This window comes from Ailuropoda melanoleuca, chromosome 1, assembly GCF_002007445.2.
Source record: "Ailuropoda melanoleuca isolate Jingjing chromosome 1, ASM200744v2, whole genome shotgun sequence".
In the NCBI taxonomy this organism is placed as follows: Eukaryota; Metazoa; Chordata; class Mammalia; order Carnivora; family Ursidae; genus Ailuropoda; species Ailuropoda melanoleuca.
Genome location: NC_048218.1, coordinates 9,904,003 through 9,930,855, shown reverse-complemented (window position 1 = coordinate 9,930,855; position 26,853 = coordinate 9,904,003). Strand labels below are relative to the sequence as shown.

Here is a 26,853-nt window from a genome sequence, read left to right as displayed (position 1 = left end):
ATCCCTAATCTTGATTTAGGTGAGATTGAAATAAAGCAGATCATAAATATAAAAACATACAATGCAATGCAATGTAATGAAATGAAAAGGAAGTCTTTTTTTTCCTTTTTTAAAAATTTATTTATTTTTTAAAAGTTTCATGATTTATTACTTGTGTATAACACCCAGTGCACCATGCAATATGTGCCCTCCTTAATACCCATCACCGGCCTATCCCAGTCCCCCACCCCCCTCCCCTCTGAAGCCCTCCGTTTGTTTCTCAGAGTCCATAGTCTCTCATGGTTCCTTCCCCCTTCTGTTTACCTCCCCTTTCTTCTTCCCTTTCTTCTCCTACCGATCTTCTTATGTTCCATAAATGAGTGAAACCATATGATAATTGTCTTTCTCTGCTTGACTTATTTCACTTAGCATTATCTCCTCCAGTCCCGTCCATGTTGCAGCAAATGTTGAGAAATTGTTCTTTCTGATAGCTGAGTAATATTCCATTGTATATATGGACCACATCTTCTTAATCCAGTCATCTGTTGAAGGGCATCTCGGCTCCTTCCACGATTTAGCTATTGTGGACAATGCTGCTATGAACATTGGGGTGCATATGGCCCTTCTCTTCACTACGTTTGTATCTTTGCGGTAAATACCCAGGTAATACCCAGGAAGTCTTTTTCTTTCCCCAAGGTCCAGCCTCTCAGTTTTTCTTCCTGGAAACAGCCGCTGAATATCTTTCCAGAGGTATTCTGTGCACATGCAAGCTTACATGGAAATATTCTCACTGTATTAGTTGTCTAACACTGTGTAATAAATTACTCTAAGATTTAGCACTCTAAACAACAAACATTTGTTATTCACAGCTTCTCTGTGTCGGGAATTTGGGATCAACTTGGTTGGGTAGTTCTGGCTCATGAGGTTGCTGTCAAGATATTGGCAGGGCTGTGGTCTCATCTGAAGGATTGCTTGGGGTAGCGGGGGGGGGTGGATTCACTTCCAACATGATTGACTCACACGTCTGTTAGCAAGAGGTACAGTTCCTCACCACTTGGGGCTCTCTCCATGGACTTCTTTGGTGTGCACACAACATGACATCTGGCTTTCCCCAGAGCATGGATCCAAGAGAGAAGAAACCACACACTGTCACTTCTGTCTTATTTTATTCACTAAGTCCAATTCTCAAGGAGATTGAAATTAAACTCCACCTTTTAAAGGGAAAGTTGAGGATTTGTGGGCATATTTTTAAGAAAATATTGCATCCACCTTTTTTTTTTTTCATAAAAAGAAGTACACTGGAAATACATTTGAATTACATCTTGCTTTCTTTACTTAATAGTGTATCTTAGAAATCATTCCCTGTTGGTACCTGTAGCTTTATCAAATTCTTGTTAAAAATTTCATAGTGTTCTAGTGATTGGTATACGCTATAGTCAGTCTCCCACAGGTGGATGTTTAGGTGGTTTCCTCTTTTGGGTGTTAAGCCATGCTGTAGTGAATGTCTCTTCACAGTGAAATCACATATGGAAGCACAATTCTTAGAAATGACATTGCTATGGGAAAGGACATGCCTGTTTAAGATTTTGATAACCTTTACCAAATTTCCTCTTCGGGGGTTCGACCACATAATGTCCCTCTGACACTCTGTGAGGGCCATATTGATTTCCCCAGCCTTCCCCACTCAGAGTTTTCTTAAGCTTTTTGAAGCTGAGAGGTGAAAAATGATGCCCATTGTCATTTAATTCACATCTTTTTTAGTGTGTGCGAGACTGAGTATGCTTTTATGTATCTGAAACTGTTGATATCTTTTTTTCCGTGAGCAGCTTGCTTATGTCCTTTGCCCATTTTTTAAATCTACATTCGGCCTTATTCTTCCTGATTTTTACATTAAGGAAATTAGACCATTGTCTGTCATGTGGGTTTCATATATTTTTATGGGACTGTTTTGACTATTTCTACTGGAGTAATTTATCCTCTTAGTCTTAGTAACTTCTTGGAATTGATACACAGAAAAACAAAGCATAGGTTGTGACCAAGCTCTTAGAATCTCCAACTTCGTTTACTAGAATCTTTTTTTTTTTGCATTTGTTTATTTATTTACTTTTATTATTATGTTCAGTTAGCCAACATATAATCCCTCATTAGTTTTTGATGTAGTGTTCAACAATTCATTAGTTACTAGGCTCTTTAAATTCTCTGTTTTACTTTATATTCTATAACTTCTGAGTCCTGAGGGATTAGGTATTTCAAGTCCTGCCTTTCTCCTTTTCTTTTTAATTAGAAGTTTACATTTTATCAAGTGCGTGCCCTTGCAGAATTACATTCTTTCTCACGTGGTAAGAATTCATACTCAAAACAAGGTTTAAAATATATAGATAGCAGGATCATTTCATGCCACACTGCTCCATCTGAACAGGTAAGATATGTCACTTTGATCTTGGCATGCCATCTATTGGGATGAATTTGAGCCCCACAAATAAAAACCAGGGTGAAAAGTAATCACCTGTGGTAAAGTGATATCGAAATATTGTTTCTGAGGTTGTCTCCTAGTCAGATGTTCTGTTTGTGTCCCCATCTGTTGAAAGAACCAACCAAAATTTATAGAGAATGATGATGGCAAATCCTATTCGCAGAGATCCAGTGAATTGTGGAAGACGACTCAGAGCTTATGTTAATTAGTGGGAGGGGGAAACTGAAATACTCAAATATCAAAGATCCTTCGGAGAGATACTTTGGTAGCTTCTCAGGGGATAGCCCTATGGATAATGGTTGATATATACTTACTCAGCCCACAAGGGTAAGTCTAATTTGATATGTGTGTGTAAGAAATCGTTAGATTAGAAATATCCTCTAATTCCAGGTTTTTACTAGGTTTATGGACTCTACACCCAACTCACTGTGTCTTCTCTCTTTTGGGCTTGGCGGTGTTTTGGACCCAAGTGGCTGTTTAAAGCAAATATTTATTGAGTGCCTGCTAAGTATCGGACATTGTGCTTGGGGCTGGGGTACAGCAGCCACAAACAGTGATGAACAGAGCCCTCGCTTTTCTAGAGCTTTCAGCCTACAGAGTGATCCAGAAGGAAATGGCTAGAGTGCAGTGTGAGGAAGGGGACCACGGGGCGGGGGGAGTGTGCTGGAACAGGTGGGAGATGCAGGATGGCAGGTTGCACAGTGAGCTTTAAAGGGGGGGGGGTTGGCCTCTAGATTTCTGACAGCCTGAGCTCTTCCCTTCTGCAGCTGGCTGTCCCTTCTCTTTGGAAGATTGTGCTGTGCACCATGAATGGGAAAGTGCATGAGCAATGTACAAGCATGCCTACTGCATCAGGTAAAAAGAATTGGGTGGTCAGTTTTTAATGATGTATTTTGCAGAATGTAAATTTTATAATCTCATAAATTCTTTCCATCTAAGTTAGCAATGCCTTACGCATCATCACATTGCATTCACAGACCTTGGCTTGTGTCTGAGCACCGTAATTGAACAGCTGTTAAAGTTCTGAGCATGTTGCAAATCGTCTTTGGCTTTCTGTTTCTATGGCGGAGACTGTAGTAAAGAAGACAGCAGAAGAACAAAAAATGAGGGAGAGAGACAGAGGTCACTGAGTGGTGTCCAGCCGGTGGATGGCCCCATCTCAGGGGTCCAAGGCAGCCTCACTCGCTTGTCTAGGGTCTCAGCAGCGTGGCTGGAAGGCTGGGCTCAGCCGCGATTGCCAGATGGAGCACCTACGCATAGCGCCTCCAGCAGGTGGCTGCAAGAGGGTCAGCGAACAAGGCAAAAGCTGCAGAAGCCTTTTCTAGTGAAAACCACACAGCCTTGCTCGCTCCCACCGTATTCTGCAGGTAACCAGGCAGTCACGGGGGTCTGGCCAGATTCAGAGGGAAGACAGACACTCAGACCCCATTTCTCAATGGGAGGAGGGTCAAAGAACTTGCAGCCCCCTTTAACCCAGCCCGCGATGATGGGATTTCAGGGTGTGCCGAAACGCTCAAATCCTGTGTTTATAGATCCAGCTCTTTACTACCTTGACCTGGTTTAAGGAAATTTCAGCAGTGCCTCAGGGCAGCGGAGTTAGGTTTTTTACACCCAGTGATGGGCAGAGCAACGTCCCTGCTGCATTTCCTGCAGCAACTAGAGAGACACAGCAATCGTACTCTATTGCTGCTGTTCAAGATGCAGTCATACGATATTGCTTAAAGGGGCAGGTAACAAAAAAAATTGTGCCCCTCATATCTGATGTGTTAATACCTCTGAATTTTCTTAAGCATCGAATTCTCTGTAGAGTCAAATGACACAAAGAAGCCATTGAGTTGCAACCCAAAACTTCGTCTAGTCTGCCCGTTTATGGGAAGAGAGTCAAAGGCATTGCAGCCTGGAGCTCAAACAAAGGGAACAAAGTTGGGGTGGAGATTAAGTCGGTCCAAGAGGTCCAAGAGTCTTCAAACTCACCGCCTCCCTGACCCCAAAGTCACCAAAAAAGTGTTAATTTCCCTCATTTAGGAAGAAAGCCCTGTGTCCCCGGATCTCCAAACCAATAACGCTTTTATTCTGTGTAGCCTTTGGGGCACGTGATGTCGGTGATGTGCGGAGTGTGTCAGACGCATCTGCGGCTGTGGGTCCGAAGGGCCCCACCAGAACCCTTCGTGTGCCCCCACTCGGGTAAGGGAACCATGACCTCCCGCCCTGATTCCTCTTGCCCCACCCACTGTGGCCAGGGGTGGGCCTGGGGTACCCAGGGGGCGCTGCTGGGGGTGAATAAGGGGGCTCTTCCTACTGGATCGCAGTGTCCTAAGCCCCCAGGAAAGTTAGAAAAACACAAAGATAAAGCCTTGCGCAGAGTGGGTCTGGGTTTCCTCCTCCCGCAGCGGCTGGCCGCCCCTCCAGGGAAGAGACCTGCTGGCTAGAAGGCAGAATCTCACAGCTCTGTGACAGGGGACCCAAGCCTCTTGTGACTCTGTGACCGCTCAGGATCCCCACACTCAGCGAGTCTGTACTTAATTGGCAAGATGTCCCTTCTCCTTTATAAGAATAAATGGCTGCTTTGTAAGATGGCAGAGAAATGACTCCAGAAAGGGTACATGGACTGGCCCAGATCTCAGCCCGAGGCCCTTCTTGCCCGTGTGTTGTAATTACGGTAATTATGCGGTATCGACATTTGCTGTGTGGTACATGCAGCAGGGACGTCGCTCTGCCCATCACTGGGTGTAAAAAGCCTAACTCCGCTGCCCTGAGACACTGCTGAAATTTCCTTAAACCAGGTCAAGGTAGTAAAGAGCTGGATCTATAAACACAGGATTTGAGCGTTTTGGCACACCCTGAAATCCCATCATCGCGGGCTGGGTTAAAGGGGGCTGCAAGTTCTTTGACCCTCCTCCCATTGAGAAATGGGGTCTGAGTCTGTTTTCCCTCTGAATCTGGCCAGACCCCCGTGACTGCCTGGTCACCAGCAGAATACGGTGGGAGCGAGTGAGGCTGTGTGGTTTTCACTAGAAAAGGCTTCTGCAGCTTTTGCCTTGTTCGCTGACCCTCTTGCGGCCACCTGCTGGAGGCGCTATGCGTAGGTGCTCCATCTGGCAATCGCGGCTGAGCCCAGCCTTCCAGCCACGCTGCTGAGACCCTAGACAAGTGCGTGAGGCTGCCTTGGACCCCTGAGATGGGGCCACCCACCAGCTGGACACCACTGAATGACCTTTGTCAATGCCACGTGGAACAGAAAGGTCACCTGGTGGGAGGAGGCCTTGTCCTGATTCCTGACGGATGAAATCATGAGACACAGCAAAGCAGCACTCCCTGCTGCATTTGGGGTAATTTGTTCCTTGGCTGTGGGTAACTGGGAGGTATGGCGTATGTCTCTTCTAAGCTGGTGAAATCTGGGTGGGTCAAAAGCCAGGGCCATGGTGAGAGGGACAGAGGGGTTTAAGGCAAGTCTAAGTCCAGGAGTGGTCAGTGCAAACGAAAGGAAGGCGCCCCTTGGCCAGTTTGTCTGTTTGCTGCGTGCATTTTTTCCCTCTGCGGTCACTATAGGGACTGGAATATTCTCAGCCATTCAAGAACGCAAACCACCAGGGTATATAAAAACAGGCTGCATTATTAAGCAGGCTTTCTGGAACAAGATGTTCTTTTGTTGTAATAATTCCTTGTGAGAATTTTACAAGGAAATAAGCTTTTCATGTCCGTGTAAAAGCTTCAGTTGGTATCAGGCCATATTATTAAATAAGGATTAACAATAGCCCTGGCGTTTTTAAAGCATAATTCATATATGAGGATAAGTAGTAAGTTCTATTTTGTTTGTCTGAGTACTTCTTATGACAGTTCCACCTACTGTGACAATGACTGCTAACACAACTAAGCCTTTGGCCAGAATTTAAAGCTAAGAGGAGTTTGATTCAGTGACTAAGCTATGTGGGTCGGGGGTGGCCAACCCCCTAATCCATCTAATAATACATTGATTGTCATGACGGTTGAAAAGAATAAATGCTATACATACTTGGGAATGTATTCAGGATGAACAGGCTTTTTGAAAGGCTCAGATGTATGTTTCAAAGTTTTAATATCTAAAATATATTTCTCAGGCTCTAAGTAGAATGATGACTTCAGTTCTTAAGTTCTAAGTCTATGGAAGAGCGAGAAGCATGTTTCAAAATAGAGCATAATTTTTTTTTTGGTGACCTGGAGCGAGGGACTTCATAAACACAATATATTAATCAAGTGCAGACAATGGGCCCATCTCTCCATCCCACTGGGCATGGACAGCCTAAACCATTGGTTGGACGGGCAAAGTCAATTTTGAAAGCGTTATCGGTAGTACAAGCTTGTATTTATTTAAGAAAAGAGAATACTCACGTTTTCTTTTCTAAATGAGGCCTTGCTGCACTTATGATACATTTTTCCTTGATAGGCTTACAAGAAGCGGGACGGGTAATCTTTGTGTCATGGCATATGCTAGAATAAAAATAAACTACCAAAAAAGATCAGAAAATGAAGGGCATAAATGGCCTTTCTCTTCAGTGGTCAGAGATGTGGGGAAAGAGAGGATCTCTCCGTTCGACTCCCATTCTGCGAGGAACCTTCCTTCTGTCCCAGGGCTTGTGGGTTGTCGCCGTCTTCGCTGATCGCTGCTCCGCTAGGTGGCAGAAGAGGGAAGGCACGAGAGGAGACAATGGGCAGGAGGGGCGTTTTCCCGTCCAGTTAGCGTTCCCTCAGCCTTGGGAAAAGTTAAAGACCAGAAGCCTTGCAGATGATCTCTACTGCACAGTAGTCTTGGCAACGGTACAGCTGGAATCATTGCGGTCGTTGGCCTCTTGCCTGCAAGCAGCTGATGCAGCCCTTTCTATTGACCTTGGCAGTCACCTTGGCACTGTAATCGGGGGTGATAACAGGAGTCCAGCAGGGCACGGTCCGGCTTTCTGCTCCTCTCCCCGCGGGCCCTCCTCCCTCCCATCTGCAGGTGGCCTGCTCCCCCGCCCCACACTGCCTGGCTCCATCCTGCACCAAGAGGTGGGGGAAGGACCAGTGCGGCTTCTCCTTCGCTGGCACAGGCCATATAGGAAGATGGGAGGTGGTGATGCCGAGCTGAGAAAAGCCTAATGTGCAGGCAGCAAAACCATCGGGCCTCCGCAAAGGGCTTGACTTTTGACTAAGTCACAGTAAGACTGGTTTCCCACAGTTTAAGGGAAGCTCGAGAGTAGAAATTCCAGCAACGGAGCCTGGGTATCAGATTCTGAGGGCTGCAGGGTCAGAATTGCCCCCGATGAAGCAGCTTTCCTGGTTCCCTTGCACCTTACAGAAATGGGGAAATGAGGCCAGAGCTTAGTGCATTAGGGACTGGGACTCTGTCACTTTCTGTTGGTTTTCCCCGCCTGTTGTCTCTGTCGCCAGCTGAAGGGGTTTATATAGCTTTTAGAACACTTTATTTTTCATAGGATGCTCCTTCCCCAATTTTGTGTTTTTTGGACATTTCTGTAAAAGTTGTTCCATTAGTTCTTGGCAAAGAAAATAATCTTCTGTTGTGCCATTGTTTCCACGGGAAAATCAGTCAATATATCAATTCAACTCACATCGTCTTTCCCAGGAGTGAAGTTTCCTTTTAAAGAATGTCCTTCCCCCTAACAGGTATCAGTGAGTCATATTTCAGTAATGAATTTGTTTTTTAAACGTGAAGTCCAGATTTTCAGAACTACAAACCTGTGGGCATACCTGATTCTGATGAATTAGGTTGATAAGCCATTCAAGGTTTGTAGAGTATTATTAAGTTGTGACTTCCTGCACTGATAGCATCTGAATAAAAATGGAAAGAGTGAAAAATCCCCCGAAATTATTCAACTTACACCTCGAGAACGATGTGTGAAGTGAGTGTAGAGCTCTGGATTCCTCCCACACTATCCATCGTAGGTGGAATTCCAGAATGTTCTCCACACAATGGGTATCCAAAACTAGGTCAGGAGTAGAGTCAAGCAAGCAGCATTCCAGAAGTTGACCCTACCCTGGTTGGGTCTCTCTTCTTGCCCCATTGTTGCTGTCCCCTAGACCTTGAGACTATGTTGGCAAGTTAAAGCATTCAGTAATGCTTCCGTTCGCACTGTGGTGGGGTGCTAACCATCAGTGTGTTTGGGGGATCACTGATCTGTGGATCAGCGCCTGTGTTCACTCATTGGCTCAGCAAGCATTAAGCATCCCAAATTCCATTAAAAAAAATCTTCCTCTATTCTTTTCCTGCAACTTTTCCTTTCGGAAGGGGGTTTTGTGTTTTCTGGTTGAGGGCACACAGTGTTTGGTGTCATTTATACCCTTGAGCCTTATTTTGTCGAGTAGATCTTTCCTTTACTGAACAAACTCATGGGCAAGCCAGCGTGACACCACTCCCCTCGCAGCTCCCTCTTCTCCTGCCAATAGTTGGAGGGTTCTTGTGTCCAGGGCCCTGGGCACTTAGTGTGGACTGGGACAGAAATGGAGTCCAGGGAACCAGAGCAGGTCTGGTTCAGATGGTGCTCAAGGGGGAGCTGGACAAGCTGAGGCATGTAGGCCGCTTCGGGTCCCGTATCTAAGACCCAGCAAATCCTTCCCCACCTTTAATCCCTCGAATGCTCTTTTGTTTGTATCTGTGTAGATGCCTTTATTTCAGCAACAAGTGAGAGCCGACCCAGGGGCCCAAAAATAGAACATCGGTTTTTATTCCTATAGAACTTGTCTTTCTAATAACTTGGGGGCACTTTTATGTATGTATGTATGCATGTATTTTAATTTTTGTTTTTTAATTTAAATTCAATTAATTAACATATACTGTATTATTAGTTTCAGAGGTAGAGTTCAGTGATTCATCAATAATATATAATACCCAGTGCTCATTATATTACTCATGTGCCCTCCTTACTGCCCGTCACCCAGTTACCCCATTTGCCCACCCACCTCCCCACCAGCAACCCTCAGTTTGTTTCCTAGAGTTAGGAGTCTCTCATGGTTTGTCTTCCTCTGTGATTTTGCCTTATTTTATTTTCCCCTCCCTTCCCCTATGCTCCTCTCTTTTGTTTCTTAAATTCCACACGTGAGTGAGATCGTATGATAATTGTATTTCTTGGATTGACTTATTTTGCTTAGCATAATACCCTCTAGTTCCAGCCATGTCATTGCAAATGGCAGGATTGCATTCTTTTTGATGGCTGAGTAATATTCCATTATGTATGGCTGCAGCAGCTTGCATTCCCACCAACAGTGTAGGAGGGCTCCTCTTTCTCCACATCCTCACCAACATCTGTTGTGTCCTGACTTGTTAATTTAGCCATTCTGACTGGTGTGAGGTGGTAGCTCATTGTGGTTTTGATTCGTATTTCCCTGATGCCACGTGATGTGGAGCATTTTTACATGTGTCTGTTGGCCATCTGTACATCTTCTTTGGAGAAACGTCTGTTCATGTCTTCTGCCCATTTCTTGACTGGATTATTTGTTCTTTGGGTGTTGAGTTTTGTAAGGTCTTTATAGATTTTGGATACTAGCCCTTTCTCTGACAGGACATTTGCAAGTATCTTCTCACATTACGCAGGTCATCGTTTGGTTTTGTCGACTGTTTCCTTTGCTGAGCAGAAGTGCTTTATCTTGTGAAGTCCCAATAGTTCATTTTTGCCTTTGCTTCCCTTGTCTTTGGAGACATGTCTAGGAGGAAGTTGCTGTGGCCGAGGTCACAGAGTTTGCGGCCTATGTTCTCCTCTAGGATTTTGTTGGATACTTGCCTCACATGTAGGTCTTTCATCCATTTCGAGTCTATTTTTGTGTATGGTGTAGGAAAATGGTCCAGCTTCATTCTTCTGCATGTGGTTGTCCAATTTTCCTTGGGCCACTTTTATAAAGTTGCCGTCAGTACAGGGCAGGGGAGGGACAGCTCCCTGGTGGTTCACAGGGAGACCAAAGGGCTCCCTCTGTTGCCCCTCCCTTGCCCGAGGGACAACTTGCCTGTACTCCCATCTCTAAAGCCCTTGTCCTCCTTGTTTCTTCCATGTGGGAGAGTGGATAGTCGAGAGAACAGACTCCATTTCTGGATTTTTCACCTCTGCTTTGGTTTCCCGCCCCTCTAGTGGTCACGGTCAGACCCACTCTTGGGAAGAAGTTGTCAGTACTGCATGCACAACCCAACAGAGGTGTGTCGTGGGGAAGGCGGCGATCCGCAGAGAAGGCTGAGTTAATCGGTATTAGCAGGGATTTCACTGAAGAGGAATGGTTTTCCTTTGGGGATGGGGAAGTGGGTACAAAATAAAACCAGAGAGCGCTTCCAAGGTCTTTACGTTTCAAAGCACATGGCTTGCATTACACCATCCATTCTGAGTATTATTTTTTACGATCATTTTCTGCCAATCCTCATTTCTGGCTAATTTTCTTCTATGGAAGGTGCTCTTGCAAGCTTCTCATTTGGTGCATTGAGGGGTCTGAAGTTCTTCCTTTTTCTGAGAACTGTCTGGGTTGGGGGGATTGATGTTGGTGTCCCCCAGAGTTGCTTGGCACCACTCCGGGGGCGCTAAACCCCTAGTGTAGACTGGAGGATGAACTTGTCTGTGGCTCTGTGCTATGTGGCTGTCTGCAGCCTTCTCTGGGGCTTGTGGCTACTGGAGATTTTTCTTTTGGGTTCACTTCCCTGGGTTTGGCAAAAGCTTTCAGACCGGTCCATTTGTTGGCTGTGATGTTTCCCTGGTGCTTTTTGATTTTTGACTCACCTTCGTGCAGCATAAAATGATGCTCCTTGGTCTCCCCCCACCCTCTGAACAGATGCGTGTCTCCCTTTTGAGCAGTCACCCTAATTCTGGCTCTGCGGTCTGGGGCGAGACAAGCTTCTGCCTCCTTCTTCCTACAGAGGACTGTCCCCTTCTTTCCTAAAATGGATCACGGGAGCTTGTTTGGGGTTCCGGCGGGGGTACCTGGACCCTTGTTTCCTCCCAAACTCCCAGACCTGGGGGCTGGACCAGGGCGAGGGCCTTCTCTGCTCTTACTCAGGCTTACAGTGGATGAGGGCAGGACGTGCCTGGATATCCAGGTGCCCAGGAGCGACCTCTGGTTGACGTCTAGCATCCCCCATCTCACAGCCAGATCCCCTTCCCTTTCTGTATTCTTCCTGAAAGGGAGAGTGCTTGTCTTTTCCCGTGTTATTAATTAGCTACGGCACCCTAGTGGGCAATATTTTCAAGTTCGTCTATGCAAATAAGAGTATTTTTGTGGCCTCCCTTTCTGAATTCCAGCTTCCCAAGCCTTACTTTGGCCCTCAACATAAAACCAAAATACAGCAATTGTTTTTAAAGATTGTATTTATTTATTTGAGAGAGAGAGAGAGAGAGATTGAGAGAACATGAGCTGGGGGAGAGGGGAGAAGGAGAAGCAGACTCCCTGCTGAGAGCCCGACTCAGGGCTCGATCCCAGGGCCCTGAGATCATGACCTGAGCCGAAGGCAGACAGTTAACCGACTGAGCCACCCAGGCGCCCTAAAATACAGCAATTCTGCAGGAACTGGACTTGCCTAGTTTGGATTTAGGACAATAAATGAACATCTTTCGAAAACCCCAGCCTCCCCTCTTGCGTCGGCATGTCTGTCTCCATGGGGCAGATGAAGTGACTCATCACCCCGACATTGGATTTCTGCGGCCACAGTATGATTTGCAACAAATTAGGGACATTGGTTTCCTGGCTGCTCATCATCACGGCCCCTTTTAAAAACAGGAGCCTTGGAAGGGTTTGCTCCTCGACTGGTTTGTGGGCAACTCTGTGAGGCTGATCTCTGGCTCACTGTCTTTTTTGAGCTGAAGAGTCAGGGTCAGGGAATCCTGAAATAGTATAGGCCCCTCCTTCTCTTTTCCCAGGGGTGAGGGTGGGGAGGGAGTTACAATATTTGCCAAAAAAAGCATGTGGCACAGAAAAGACTTCCTTATAATAAAGCCAGGGCGTCAGCATCAGCCTTGGCCGGCCTGTTTGCTGTTGCTCGGTGTCTGGAGAGCAGCTGATCCCCTTGGCCTCAGGCCACCTGCCTTCCCTGTTGTGTGGGTCAGGCCGGGGCATAGACTATAGTCCTAGGGACTAATAAAGCCTCCAGATAATTCTGTAATGTCTGAAGCCCCCAAACCTCGCCTTTTAAATTGTGAACATCTGCAGATCGGTACTGCGTGTCTCTGCTCACTGACAAAGAACTTCAACGTTCAGCACATTTATTATCCGTGACCTAGGAACCCTTGAACTTGTAGGGAGCTCATCTGAGCCTGCAAGGCAATGCAAAATAAAATCTAATTGTTACACTTGGGGGCGTTACCTTCCCAAGCGTAGTTCCACTAGCCTTTTGTCATTTTACTAGACTCTGCACATTTTGTTTTTGTTTTGTTTTTTTATTCTGACTCTGATTTTCTTGCTTTTGAAGCTTAAGGCCAACCCTTCCTAATTTATACCTGATAGGATTTTGGGTCCTCCTGGTTGATTCTTCTCTTTCCTTTCACCGATGCAAAATGATAGGCTGCTTTGAGGGCAAAGCTTGTGAAGCCTGAGATTTCAGTTAGTAATGCAGGCTTACCTTCCCATCTCAGTGGGAAAACAGGCCGAGTGGGAAAATTAGCAAGTTGATGTGGCTCAGGTTTCTTGTTAACCAGGAAGATACAGGACAAAGTTTACTAAATTTGCATTTAAATAAAAAAATACCATCCTGTTATACCACTGATCTGGCCTGCGGTCCCATCGTGCCTTATGCCATCACTTCTCTACAAGAACTTGGGTTGTGTCCTGGGAGCTGTTTGTTTGTTTGCTATTCTTGTTGAAGTGCAAAAGCCATTCAGGGATAATCCATTATTCCTTTAGGCAAGACAACTGCAGGAGACGTTGATTACCTAACGGATGAGAGATGGCTCCTTTCTGTTTATCCTACTGGGTACCCTCCGTTGCTGTTTTTCGGTATACCAGATTAAAAAAAAAATATTTAAGTATAATTGACATCCAATGTTATATTCGTTTCAGGTGCACAACATCGTGAGGGGACAAGTCTATACATTTTGCTGTGCTCGCCACACTGAGTGTAGTCACCATGTGTCCCCATACCTTATGACAATATTATTGACTGTCTTCCCTATGCTGGGCTTTTCATCTCGGTGGCTTATTTATTTCATAACTGGAAGTTTGTGCCTCTTAATCCCCTTCACCTATCTCACCCACTAGTTCTCTGTATGTAACAGTTTTGTTTGTTCATGTGTTTTGTTTTTTAAATTCTACCCATAAATGAAATCATGTGGTATTTGCCTTTCTCTGTCTGACTTATTTCACTTAGCATCATACCCTCTAGTTCCATCCACGTTGTTGCAAATGACAAAGATTTCGCTCTTTTATGGCCGAGTAATATCCCAGGATGGTATACCAAATGATTTGATTTGAATTTGTTTTTAGTTTAATTTCATGTTTTATTTTATTTCAGTCTATTTATTTATGTATTTATTTTGAGTATCTTACTATAGCTACAGCTGTAGTAATTAATACGGCTTCTCAAAAGTGCCTCGAACCTTTTGGAAGGAGATCTGACAAGCATAACTTTACAACACGACATTGACTAAGATGAGACAAGAGTGTTGATCTGGCTTTGACACTTGAGCAAACGCCTGTAGGAAGGCGCAGAAAGGGCCATCCAAGGGGCCATTTTCATGTTGTGTACGAGGAAATGGACAGGGTCGATTTGTGGGAAGGTTGGCAGTTGCTGGGTTCCGCGTCCTCCCGGGGAAGAGAAGAGTAACGGCGACCAGTTATCTTCACAGACTGTGGCTTTCTTTCTAGAAGATTCTCTGAGATGTAGGCTTTCTTAGAAGGCTGGTATGGGCGTCTTCAGCCCAGTGGACTCTTCCAGATCTCACCAATCATACTGCCCAGGTGATCTTTGCCTTCTACCTGAAAAGGTAACCACAAAGCTTCTGTTTTCTGCCAAATATTAAAAGGAAAGCATCCTAAAATCCACATTCATTCAAAACTGTCTTTCAAGAACTCCCTCGGTAACCCTTAAGATATTTCTGATCAATTAGCTAGTTCAGTCTGAACAAAAAGGACTCTAGAATTCCTAGTCCCCTTCCCTGTCCTGATCAATAGGACTTTCATCTGTTGCTCATTGAAACCAGCCTGAGTGTCTTTGAGGCACTAGACTTTCTTCTTTGTAAATAGATAGTTCTAGGCCTTTGGCTTCCTTACAACTTAAAAACATTATGCAGAAAAATAAAGAGAAAGCAAGTACCTCTTTTGTTTTTCAGGAAGCTACAGGTTTCTAACGACTTTTGCAAAAGGGCTGCAGAATTCTGAGTGAATTTAGAAAACTGAATTTGGACACTTCTAGGGATAATTAGATTTTTTTTTTTCATGTTCTGTTCTGCCCAGCAAGGGGTGACCCTGCTCTCCCACCCACTGTGCTTCCTCCCTCCTCTTTCCATTGTTCTTCAGTGAGAATGGAGAAATAATTTACAAGTCATAAAGTACTATTTTCCAAACATGAGCAAAGTACCCACAATTCAGCTGCTGATCTCAAATCAGGATGACTTTTTAAAGCCCTACTCTTCAGGTTCCAGTTGCGTTTGGGACCTGGCTGTTGCAGGGCCTAGGACAGAGAGAAAATGCCCTCTTCGGTGTTTTTTTTTTTTTTTTTTTTTTTTTAAAGATTTTATTTATTTATTTGACAGAGAGAGAGACAGCCAGCGAGAGAGGGAACACAAGCAGGAGGAGTGGGAGAGGAAGAAGCAGGCTCACAGCGGAGGAGCCTGATGTGGGGCTCGATCCCATAACGCTGGGATCACGCCCTGAGCCGAAGGCAGATGCTTAACGACTGCACCACCCAGGCGCCCCCCTCTAAGGTGGTTTTAATGTGGGGTCTAAGAGGGAGCCCAAGGGTAGGGAGACCAGTGCACTGTAGTTTATCCAGGACTTTACTGGTTTTCAAACCGAAAATCTAGGTAGCAGGAAACCCCTGAGTCCCTGGCAAATCGGGAAGGTAAAGCCCCCGTAGGGGCTAAAAAACAAACTTGTGACTTTCCCCCAGAACCTAGTTAGGGATGGACCTGATAAAAGTGAAGATGGGAAGTCTGAATGTGCATCTCAGGACCACTAGGGGGCGCCTCAGCTTCTTGAAGTTGTTCCACAGCCTGACTCTCCAAGGGCCTTTTGAAAAGGCAGGTTCTGAAAATTACAGCAAGGAACCAAGAGTGTAAGGGGCAAAATGTCCCTGAGGGGGACGCGTCATCCTCTAAATGTGGTGATCTGTGACTGTGACCAGATTTTTGGCTGGATGAATCCTCAAATTGGGTCTTACCAGATAAAAAATTGGGCAAAAACTATAACCAGGTGAGTCCTAGTGGAAAGTTACCTTTGGGACTTGTCCGTCGCAGGCCATGACCCCAAAGGTGACATGAAGGAACAAGCAAGACCCCCCTGCATCTGGTCAGAGCACTGTTGTCTCAGAAGTCCATACAGAGGAGCTGTGGTCCTGGCTTGGCGGTTAGTGGGTTCAGCATGGGCCTTCTTCAGATGGTAGCCTTACTTACCCTCCCTGGTGCCCTTGGCCCTCACGCAAATCCTGGGCAGATGAAAGGGGTGGCTCCATGCAGGAAGTTCCCAGGAATAGGCCGAGGGCCACTTGCTTCAGGATTTGTCCTTCTCCATGGCTGATCAGCTGTCTTGAGAAGAGGTGTAGCATTCTCCGAGGGAGCCACTAACTGTATTCGTTCCTATTGGTGTTGTGAACAATTACCCCAAACTTGGTGGTCTAAAACAACTCAAATTTATTGTCGTGTTGTTTTATTGGTCAGGAGTTTGACCTGAGTCTCCCTGGGCCAAAACTAAGGCACGAGCAGGCCTCTGTCTCTTTCTGGAGACTCTTGGAAGAATCCATGTCTCGGCCTTTCCCTGCGGTTGGAGACCACGTGCATCCTTGGCTTGTGGCCCCTTTCCTCCATCTTCCAAGCCAGCGAAATCCATCTCTCTGACCATCAGTTCCTTCCTTACATCTTTGCTGACCAGTCAATACCATATCTCGCAAGGACCCATGTGATCAGATTGGGCCCACCTGGTAACCCAGGATCCCTTGTCCACCTTGAACCCACAGCCTTGATCACACGGGCAGAGCTCTTTCTGCCGCGGAAGGTAACACAACACGTGGGTGTCCCCGAGGAGCCATTGTTTGTCTCTGCACACCAGTAAGTCGTCTTTGACCTTGTGCTTCACTCACCCTCTGTCATTGTCGCCCCAGGCCACAGCCAGAGCGACTTGTGGTCAAGAGTAGACCTACTTGGAAAGTTGGTTGGTGGGTACGCTCCTGTCTGCTTCTGAGGGGGCCCTCCTGTCTTTAGCCAACGCCTTCCCAGCCTCACAAGTGAGAAGAGCAAGTCTGAACGGCCTTGTGCCGCAGCAGGAAATGGTCTTGCTCTGTGCTTGGGGCTCTCTGCGGGCTTTTAACGAAGGCTGTTTATGGCCAAGAGCAGGCATTTGGTTGTTATCAGCCTTAAGAAAATTCCAGATCCAAACTGTGTCGGCCACACGGCTTGGGACATGCTAGATGGTCTGTGATGGAGGGGATTCCAGCCGAATCAACAGGCTCTTTCAAGGAGCACTTTGGCCTTGCCTGCTCGGCTGGAGGATGAGGTGAGACTGTCTGCTAGGACGCATGGCTTTGCAGGACTCCCTAGTTTCTGCCTGGGATGAGGGTAGGGGGGTTCTGGTGTTAATTGGGCAGAAGGATTGTTTGTGTTCCAGCTGTGGGGATGGGGGGGTATAGTGTCAAACTCATTGTCACCTCGAGTTCTAGCAAAAATTTCTTAGACAGGGAGCAGAATGTATGGCACATGGCCAGAGACACCCCCCCCCCAGCCCACTTGGCCACCAAAGATGTTCCCAGGGTTGTCAGATGTCTTCTCCCCACTGCCCCCGTCCCTGCCCCAGCGCAGAGGGCATGCATTTTTGGTAGCCTTCACCCAGCTCCATTTTCTATCCCAACCACTGTTTGTCCTTTGCACCTGCTTCTCCTATGCGTTTTCTTATTATTATGGATTCCCCAAGCCACCTCCAGCCCTTACTGAAAAGAGGTGGGGGTAAAACCAAGAGCCAGACCTTCACTCTGAGGAATGACCTTGCTGGAGTTCCATATAAACCTAGGCCGGTGTCCAGAGAGGGGCGAAGAGGATGGATTCTGGCCGGGGCCTGGGTTCAAATCCTGCTGGGTGACTCTGGGCAAGTTACTCTACCTCTTTGTGTCTTCGTTTTCTCACCCGTAAATGGAGCTGGTAAGAGTACCTACGTCTCACAGGGCTGCTGTCAGGAATGAGCTGATGATCTAAGGGAAGTGTTTGGAACAGCGAGTGGGAGAGTGTAAATGCTAGTCTTAGCTATCGTCGCTAGCGCTGTTTTACGACATAGCTCTTCTGTTCGCAACTACGCTTGTAAAAGAACTGGGATCTGTGATCCTCTGAAGGACTCAGGTGGACTGTTTCGAGAAGGTGCATCTAATTATGTGTCTTCTTGTGGGATTGACAGGTGGGAGATACATTCTAGGGTAACACCTCCTAATCAGTACAGATCAACTCGAAATTCCCAATTCCCGTGATGCAGACACTCCGGGCCGTCAGACTCTCTCCCCAGCGGCTTCTGAGGCAGGGGATACTGGGAAGGTTTCCCTACCTGACTGGGATGGAGGTTCTTTTTTTTTAAAATTTTTTAAAAAAGATTTTATTTATTTATTTGACAGAGATAGAGACAGCCAGCGAGAGAGGGAACACAAGCAGGGGGAGTGGGAGAGGAAGAAGCAGGCTCCCAGTGGAGGAGCCTGATGTGGGGCTCGATCCCATAATGTCAGGATCACGCCCAGAGCCGAAGGCAGACGCTCAACCGCTGTGCCACCCAGGCGTCCCTGGGATGGAGGTTCTTGTTGTTCCTTTTAATCCCAGGGGTCATAGGGAGGATCCGAGAGAAATCGTGGCCTTTGTTGAGCGGGATCTGAAGATTTACAAACGAGGAGATCCTGGTTTCCAGCCCATTTCTGTGTACCGTTCGTTCTAGGGGGTCCATCACACCCCAGAGCTGGGTGATTCTGGGGTAGGTTTGCCTCCCGAACCCCACCACTGATTTTTAACCGCTTCTCTTTCCCAGAGGCTCCCCTAACAGCTGGGAGGGGAGAGGCTGTTCTTTTATTAGTTGGCTCTGCATAAACTGGGGAGTTTGCCAGGCGAGTCGTAATTCCCACCTCCTTCCTGGAGCCCCGCAGACCTCACCCTCTGTTTATCTGTTCGCTCTCCCAGCCGGCTGGTAGTTCTGAGCAGTCAAGGTATCAGCTACCGAATCTGATGGGCCGATTACACTAGTCTACGCTGATGCTCTGGTTAGGGCGGAGCAAAGCCCGGCTTCTAGGTAATCTGGGAGGACATTTTTACTGTTTTTCCTCACCTAAAAAAAATAAAGCTCTCATCTGGGCAGACAGTATGGTGACCAGCTGTTCCCGTTTGCCTAGGGCCTGGGGGAGGGGGGTGCAGAATTTCCAGTTGTAAAATCAGGACAGTCCTGGGCAGACCAGGATGAGTTTGTTATTGAGAGATGATCATTTTGGGTGGGTGGGGAAAGGAGCCCCGGGACAGGCAGGCTGGGGAGACGCTGGAGGACGGATGAGGCCGGCTGCACGGCTGGGCGTGCTGGACGTTCTCCTCAGGGAGAAGGTGTGGTTTCACTGGCTTTAAAGGAACTGGAGGTGATGAGGAATTGCTAGAACGTTGCAGGACAGTGGCCATTTGCTCCACCTTATGAGTTTTTGTAAAGTGACTTCCGTGGGCCTGGCTCAGTGCTGTCAGGGGAGTCAGGCAGGAGATGAATGGGTTACAGACACTACAAGGGAGCTGTCAACCCCCTGTCCTGCAGAAGACTGACATGGTCTGCCAGAAAAGAATGCAACCACAGGAAACAATTAGTAAACAATTTGGTGCTAAGCCAGGCAGAGCCGTCTGCATTTGCGAGCAGAATTGAGCAAAGGGCAAAAGCAATGCCTAGTGGACAGTCACAGAAAGGGATGGGGGGGCTCACTTACCAGTCTGGAGGCCCCAGTTAGATGGTAGCAAGGGGGACAAAAGGTCTTGTGGGAGGGTGGCCTGGGATAATTAAGGACACAGCAGTTGGCTGGCGAGAGAACAGCATTCGAGGAGAGTAACTGGGTTAACTGGCCTATGTTAGACAGTGGAAAGTGTCAACCTTGAAAACAAAACAAGGCAAGTTACTTAGCCTCCCCAAGCCTCAGTTTTCTCCATCTGTGAAATGGGAGTAGTTCTAACGCATCCTACAAGAGTTCGAGAGGATTAAATCCCATAACGGCTGTCAATGGTTTAGAACTGTATTTAAAATCAGATCGGGTATTCAATGACTCTTTGCTCTTCCCAGTTATGAAAAATCACCGGTTTTGGAGGCATTTCTTTCAAAAACATTCTCATTTGATAAGAAAAGGATTGGCTAATCTCTTTCTCTCCTCCTTGGTTATAATAACCTTTCTTCATGCGGATCCGCAGTTCGGGTGTGTAGACGTTCAAATCCTGGTGGGGACTCTTCCGGAACGTGGAATTCACCCTCTCTCAGTGACGGTGGACACAAGACAGCCCACCACCGGTCAGGGTCCCTTAGCGCCAACGGCAAAAGTCAGAGAGGAGATCCGCTTCAACTTTAACAAGCAGAGGCCTTTGGTGCCATTTCTTGAGAAGAAAGCAGTCCCCTGGGGCTTGTCAGCCCTGCCGTCGGTCGAGGTGTGCACAGCTACCCAGATGTTCCTTCCTCTGGACCTTTCCCAGACATGAAAGCCAGCCCAGGCCCTGCCCTTTTTGCCTCCTGGCTGAAGACGTGTTTGCTTTTGCAATTAAGAAAACGACCTCAGTTGTTAATTTTCACTTGGAATAGGTACAGGGGGTGTTACTTTTTGGCGGGGGGGGGGGAATCTGTGGCTTTTTAAGGACTATACAGTTTGGCATGAAAATCACACTAATCAAGCCTTGTTAAAAAGTTCCCTCAATTCCATAATTGTCCGTTCTGGCGTGCTCCCGTTTGGGGGAGTAATGATATTGTTGCTGCTGACGATAATGACAATAATAACCTTTTATTGGGTGCCCGGGAGACCCAGGTGTATCACACCGAGATCCTGCAAGGCGTAGGTCTCCTTATCCCTGCTTTTAAAATGGAGAAACTGATGCTCAGGGGAGCAGGTGAATTGCCCAAGGTCACACACTAGTCCGTACTGGGGCCAGAGTTCACACCGGCTCTCCCTGGCTCCAAGGCCTGCGCTCATTCCCCTTGACCATGCTGCCTTAAAACAGAAAGTTCAGGTGTACCTGGGTGGCTCAGTCGTTCAGCGTCTGCCTTTGGCCCTGGGCGTGATCCCAGCGTGCTGGGATCGAGCCCCACATTGGGCTCTCTGCTCAGTGGGGAGCCTTCTTCTCTCTCTGCCACTCCCCCTGCTTATGTTCCCTCTCTCGCTGGCTGTGTCTCTCTGTCAAATAAATAAATAAAATTAAAAAACAAAACCAGAAAGTTCAATTTATCAGGCAAATGGAAAGAATTATACATTTTAAAAAAATTTACAGAATTATTCAAAAGCAGGAAGTCTCAGATCTACTTAAATATCACATTTTCGGTCAAACCATTAGATCAAGAGGCTTGGGGGAAGATTTTACAGCCTGTAACTCAGGCCTTCCCCCCACCCGTCTCCCTCTCCCCCTCCCTCCCTCCCTCCAGCCCCCTTCTATTCTCTTCCCTCCTGTTAGCTCTCACTCTCCACGGGTGATATCTTAGTAGGGAGAATTTGGAGCTTCTGAAAGGGAAAAGTTCATGGAAGTTGGCCCAGAAATGAAAGAGCGGGGAGGGGCTGGGAGGTACTTTCTGAAGCCAACCAGGCTCCAGGTGTATGGAAGCCACTGGACTCAGGCCTCCAGTCATTTTCCTTTGTGCCAGAAACTCTGCCCGGGCCGGTGGGAGTGGCCCCGACGAATGAAGATGGGTCCCTGCCTCCAGACACCCACATTTTAAGGGTTAGAGCGATCCTAGTTCTCCCACCTGCTTCTCAGTGGGAGCCGGAAGAGACTCAGAGGAGTGCCCCCACCTTTCTACTGCTCCCCACAAAGCCTTCTCCTCGGGATGGAACAGTCTCCCCAGCCCTGACCTGCTCCAAGTGGCAGGTGCAGAGACAGGGTACGCTGAGCCTGCGTGTGCGGACGGAAGGGAGCCCCAGCCTCTGTGGAGATGTCCAGTCACTGTAGACACACTGAACCCAGCACGGGCTAAGCACATGGCCTGAAGGCTAAGGGCTCTGTGCTTAGCCTTCCTGTGCATGTCAGATGGCCACTTCCCAAGTGTGTGAGGCCATCGTGCTTCCGGCAAAGGACACAGGAGGAATTCAGGGAAGTTCGTAGGTGGGACTTGAGGGCGGGAGTCATCGCCTGTCTGGGTGGCTCTGACTCTTTCTTTCTGGCGGTGCCATGTCCAGCCTTCATGGGGTCAGCTGCCAACAGAGGAGAGTCCTGGCCCCTCCCGTCGACCACACTGGCCTTCTCAAAGGAGAACGGGCTCTGCTGGCTGCGCGCGGCCTCCCGCGTCACACTCTGCCTTCTGCCTCCCGCCTCCCCTGGTCGCTACTGTTTGTGTTTAGCCTAAGTGCCTCCAGCACGCTGGAAACAGGACAGCCCATCATTACTCACGGATTTTCTCCCAGGCCCTGTGACGGAGCCAAATGAGCTGTTCGCCCCCGCGTCCCTGCTGGTTTCCTGCAGGGACGGAATCCTTCCCTGCACGCGGGATGCTGTCCTGCCCCCTTGGATGAAAGCCAGCTATCAGAAAAGGGACAATAAGAATATTACTAATTTATTGCCTCTTCCTTTATCTTCCCTCTGCCCGCCCCCGTTGTCTTTCATTTTACATTTGGGTAGAAGAGGGAAAAAGTCCTTGCTTTACAGAATGTGTTTAACCTTTAGGCCCGCATAGAATTTTCTAGAAAGAAGGTAGAGCCAAATAGTTCAAGAATCAAGGTGGTGGGTATGTGGCCTGCTCTGGCGGGAAGGAGAGGGAGGGGTGCCGAGGAGCTGCCAACAATACCTTGATGGGGGCCGTTACCCCAGTGTCAGGTCTGGACCGGGATGCCAGGAGTCCATTGGGTCCCTCAAAGGCAGTGACATGTTAGTGGAAGCTGGGGGTGTGGGTGGTGCCCCTTCCCTGTAACCCCAACACAGCACTGGAGAGGTCATTTGCCTGAAGCAAAAAGCAGTAAAAGGAAATTTGGAAAAATAAATGTATTTTCCCCACAAATTCCGAATGGCGTGAGTGTGCAGAGGGTAAGTGGGAGAGGCTCTAGCTGGAAGAGGCCTGATGTGAGGAGGGACGTCAACCTCTGCAGAGACATGGGGTCCCTTCCGCCTCGGGCCTGGGGGGCTCTGTGCGGGGGAGGTGGGTGAATGCTGTCATTCTCCAGGCCGCAGCTGCTCTCCGCGGCACAAGGAATGGCTGGGAACCTGTCAGAGGCATTCATGTTTTCCTTTTGAGACTTACCATCACAGGCCCTCGGAACAGTTACATTTGAAAGGCAGACACGCAATTCTGGGTTATCCAAGCGTCTGGGTCTTCGCTGGAAACAAGACACTCTGATCTCTCAAACGGCTTCATCTGATTTTATCAGAAATGTGTACATACAAAAATTTCCCCCCGTGGGCTGAGAAACTCTGCTGGGAAGTTTTAGCCCAGAGTGTAATTAGCCCAGGAGAATTATCAGCAATGGAAAATAAAACTTTGTACCAGAAAACGTCTCAATTATGGCGACGGTGTCAGTTAGTTCGCTCCTACCGTGTGCGTATTTATCCCATCATCTCGTCTGGGTCATGAACATGACCGAGACCATCCCCTCCCAGGGTTGCTCAATACCGGGCTGTGCGCACGGCCTAGCTCTGCCCTGCTTTTCGCTGGCATGTCCTAGCCCTGAAGCACATTAAAGTAATCAAGTCGGGCAGCAAGGCATCCTCAACGCCCCCCCCCATGTTCCCCGACCCCCTCATTTACACCAGACTTAGAAGGGAGAGTGTTTTCAGAGCCATTTAAGATGAGGCAACACCTCATATGGAAATCCTGCTAATTGGCAACCGGGGCAGCTGGCAAGTTCTGGAAAACGAACTCATTCTCTAAAATGCCGGACAGCCTCCAGCCCGCTTTCCCTGCTGGCTGCAACAGTCCTGTTTGGGGGCCACGCGGGGGGTGGGTGCAGAGGGCAGTTGTGACTTTCCTCACTGCCTTCGAAGTTCTGGGCACCGTGGCCTGCAGGCCTCTGCCCCAAACTCCGGCCACCTGTCTGTCCCTGGTCCCTGTTCCAGAAAGGAGCCTGTTGCCAGCTGTCCGTGTCTGCAGAGCAGGGTTGCAAAGGCAGCTTTGACTTTGAAAGAACATGTTGCTCCTAACCCCTTCATTCTTCCCCGAGAAGTAGCTTTCCAGGGTTCTGGAGGGGGCCCGAAGGACAATCGGGGAGCGGGGGCGGGGGACAGGCCCCTTCCCAGACCCGGAGTTCTTTGTCAAGATGAGCTTCTGTACACGCCCCAGAGAGGGCAGACACACACGGCCTCAGCGGGGATTTGGCCACATTCGGAATGAGTTAGGACAGGATTCCCAAGGCTGCAGAGACAAGGGAGAAAGAGAAAGAAAACACTTGCCCCACTCCGCAGAACTTATCATAGACTTGACTGTGCTTAGCATAACCATGATAAAAATAAGAGGTTTAGAAGCTGCGAGCAAGTCAGGACTGGCCAAAATATGTGGCTTTCTGTCCCCGTGCTTTCGGAGCCCCGCCCCCTCTTCTTGGCCTCTTCTGCCCCAACCTGCAGCGGTTTAAGAAAGCACCGTGTTTACCCCAAAGATACAGACGTAGTGAAGAGAAGGGCCATATGCACCCCAATGTTCATAGCAGCATTGTCCCCAGTAGCTAAATCGTGGAAGGAGCCGAGATGCCCTTCAACAGATGACTGGATTAAGAAGCTGTGGTCCATATATACAATGGAATATTACTCAGCTATCAGAAAGAACGAATTCTCAACATTTGCTGCAACATGGACGGCACTGGAGGAGATAATGCTAAGTGAAATAAGTCAAGCAGAGAAAGACAATTATCATATGATTTCTCTCATCTATGGAACATAAGAACTAGGATGAACAGTAGGGGAAGAAAGGGATAAAGAAAAGGGGGGTAATCAGAAGGGGGAATGAAACATGAGAGACTATGGACTATGAGAAGCAAACTGAAGACTTCAGAGGGGAGGGGGGTGGGGGAATGGGATAGACTGGTGATGGGTAGTAAGGAGGGCACGTATTGCATGGTGCACTGGGTGTTATACGCAACTAATGAAGCATCGAACTTTGCATCAGAATCCGGGGATGTACTGTATGGTGACTAACATAATATAATAATAAAATTAAAAAAAAAAAAAAAAGAAAGCACCGTGACTTCAGGGGTGTCCTTGCAGCCCGGAGTTTTATGTAAGTCGCTCTGCCCTTCTTGCTCGGGAAGGGAGTGAGGAGGAGCCCGGGCGGCCTTCAGAAGGGCCAGGAGGGGGTGGGCCCGGAGGCAGGGAATGGCCTCAAGTGGCCAAGTGGGGTGCTGTTTCAGGGCCCATCTGCAGGGGAGCTGTGATGACCCCTCTGTGGGGTGGGTCCTGCTTGCCCACCTCCCCAAGCCTCCAGTCCCCTGAAGATTTAGACCCCAAGCTGGGGGAATCCTCAGCCCCTTCCCCCTCCTAGGTCCACTGGCCAGCACCTGCGGGGGGTGGGGGTTAGGGCTGGAGGGGGTAGATGGTGTGCAGCGAGGTCTGGAGCTTCCAGGACTCTGAAGCCAGTCCTCCAAGTCTGTCGGGGCCTCTCTACATGCGGGAAGCCCTCCTTCATGGGTCTCGCGTGACGTCACCTTGGAGGAGCTTGTTAAAAATTCATATTCCTGGGCCCCAGGCAAGAATTACTGAATCCAACTCTCTGCGATGTTCTAATTCATAGTTTTACTTTTTTTTATTTAAAAAGTAAGTCACGTAGGGGCGCCTGGGTGGCTCAGTCGTTAAGTGCCTGCCTTCTGCTCAGGGCATGATCTCGGCGTTCTGGGATAGAGCCCCACATCAGGCTCCTCCGCTGGAAGCCTGCTTCTCCCTCTGCCACTCCCCCTGCTTGTGTTCCCTCTCTCACTGGCTGTCTCTATCTCTGTCAAATGAATAAATAAAAAAAAAAAACCTTTAAAAAAAAAAAGTAAGTCATGTAGGAAAGTAACCCAAATGTAAGACTCTGTCACTGGAATACACCTGTGTGTGGAGTTCAAGACCTAGAACATTTCTGCCACCGAGAAGCCTCCCTCCCACCCTTCCCAGATAATGCCTGACTTTCCAGGGACAACTGTTCTTCGGCTCCCATCACCCAGAGAAGCTTCCCTGTGTCTGAACCCGAGTCTGGTTTCTCTCGCTCAACAACTGTGTAGAGGGGATTCATCCACACTGTGGCTTATAGGAATGGCTCAGTTCCTCCCATCGTGGTGGAGTGTCCTATTGTATGAATTGACACCACTTACCTCCTCGTTCTACTCTCGATGGTACCTGGGCTGTTTCCAGGTCTTGACTGTTATACCAGAACTCTGAGTTCTCTGAGGCTGTGAGCGTCTCTCGTGCCCCTCAGGACTCCGTCCTGTCGGGTGTGGGATTGCTGGGCTGTAGGGAATTAACTTCGGTAGGTGACTGCCAGACGCTTCCCAGAGTAGCTGTGCCGTTTGCACTCTGACCAGCAGCGAACGGCAGGTCGGTCGCTCTGCATTCTTGCCCACGCTTGGTATCATCAGACCTTTTCGTTTCAGCCGTTCTGGGAAGTGTGTCGTGGGATCTCTGTGTGGCCTTAATTTGCATGCCCTGCTGCCTAATGATATTAGGAACATTTTCATGTGCTTTTTGGCCATTCGGATGTGTCATTTGTAAAAAAAAAAAAAAAAAAAAAAAAAAAATGCTGATCAAGTCTTTTAAAAAACTGGTGGTCTCTTACCCTCTTAATTTCTAGGGACATCTTATTATTAACAATCCCTCCAGGAGACTTAAGGACACCAGTTTTCTGAAGGCCCAGTTTTCTTGGCATCTCTGTTCGCTTTTGTTTAGTTCCCAAGCCAGCAGCTCGCCTCTTGCCCCGTGACCTGTGAGACAGGTTACAGACACAGTGCTTTCCTCTCCAGCTTCTTTAACTACGTGCAGTGGGATTAACTGTGGCTCTTTCTGTCACTGAGGTCTGGGTGGCTGTGGTGCTTGCAGTCTGGAGATGTGAGGGGCATGTCCAAGCCACCTTCTTGCCTTTCCAGCAGCATCTTATGAGCGCCACGAGCTCGTCAGAGACGTGTGGCTTGGGGG

The 26,853-nt window shown here is 48.0% G+C and overlaps 1 protein-coding gene across 4 annotated transcripts in view; it reads left to right on the top strand.

Moving 5' to 3' along the window:
* Positions 1–26,853, top strand: part of CLIC6 (chloride intracellular channel 6) — a 44,587-nt gene that overhangs the window by 8,139 nt on the left and 9,595 nt on the right. The window contains exon 1 of one of the 4 annotated variants that reach the window (XM_034655891.1): positions 16,864–17,089. The exons of the other annotated variants lie outside the window; for them this stretch is intronic. The gene's annotated coding sequence lies outside the window, so the exon portion shown is untranslated. Of the gene's footprint in view, positions 1–16,863; positions 17,090–26,853 lie in introns of those variants that run through there. 4 annotated transcript variants of the gene reach the window in all.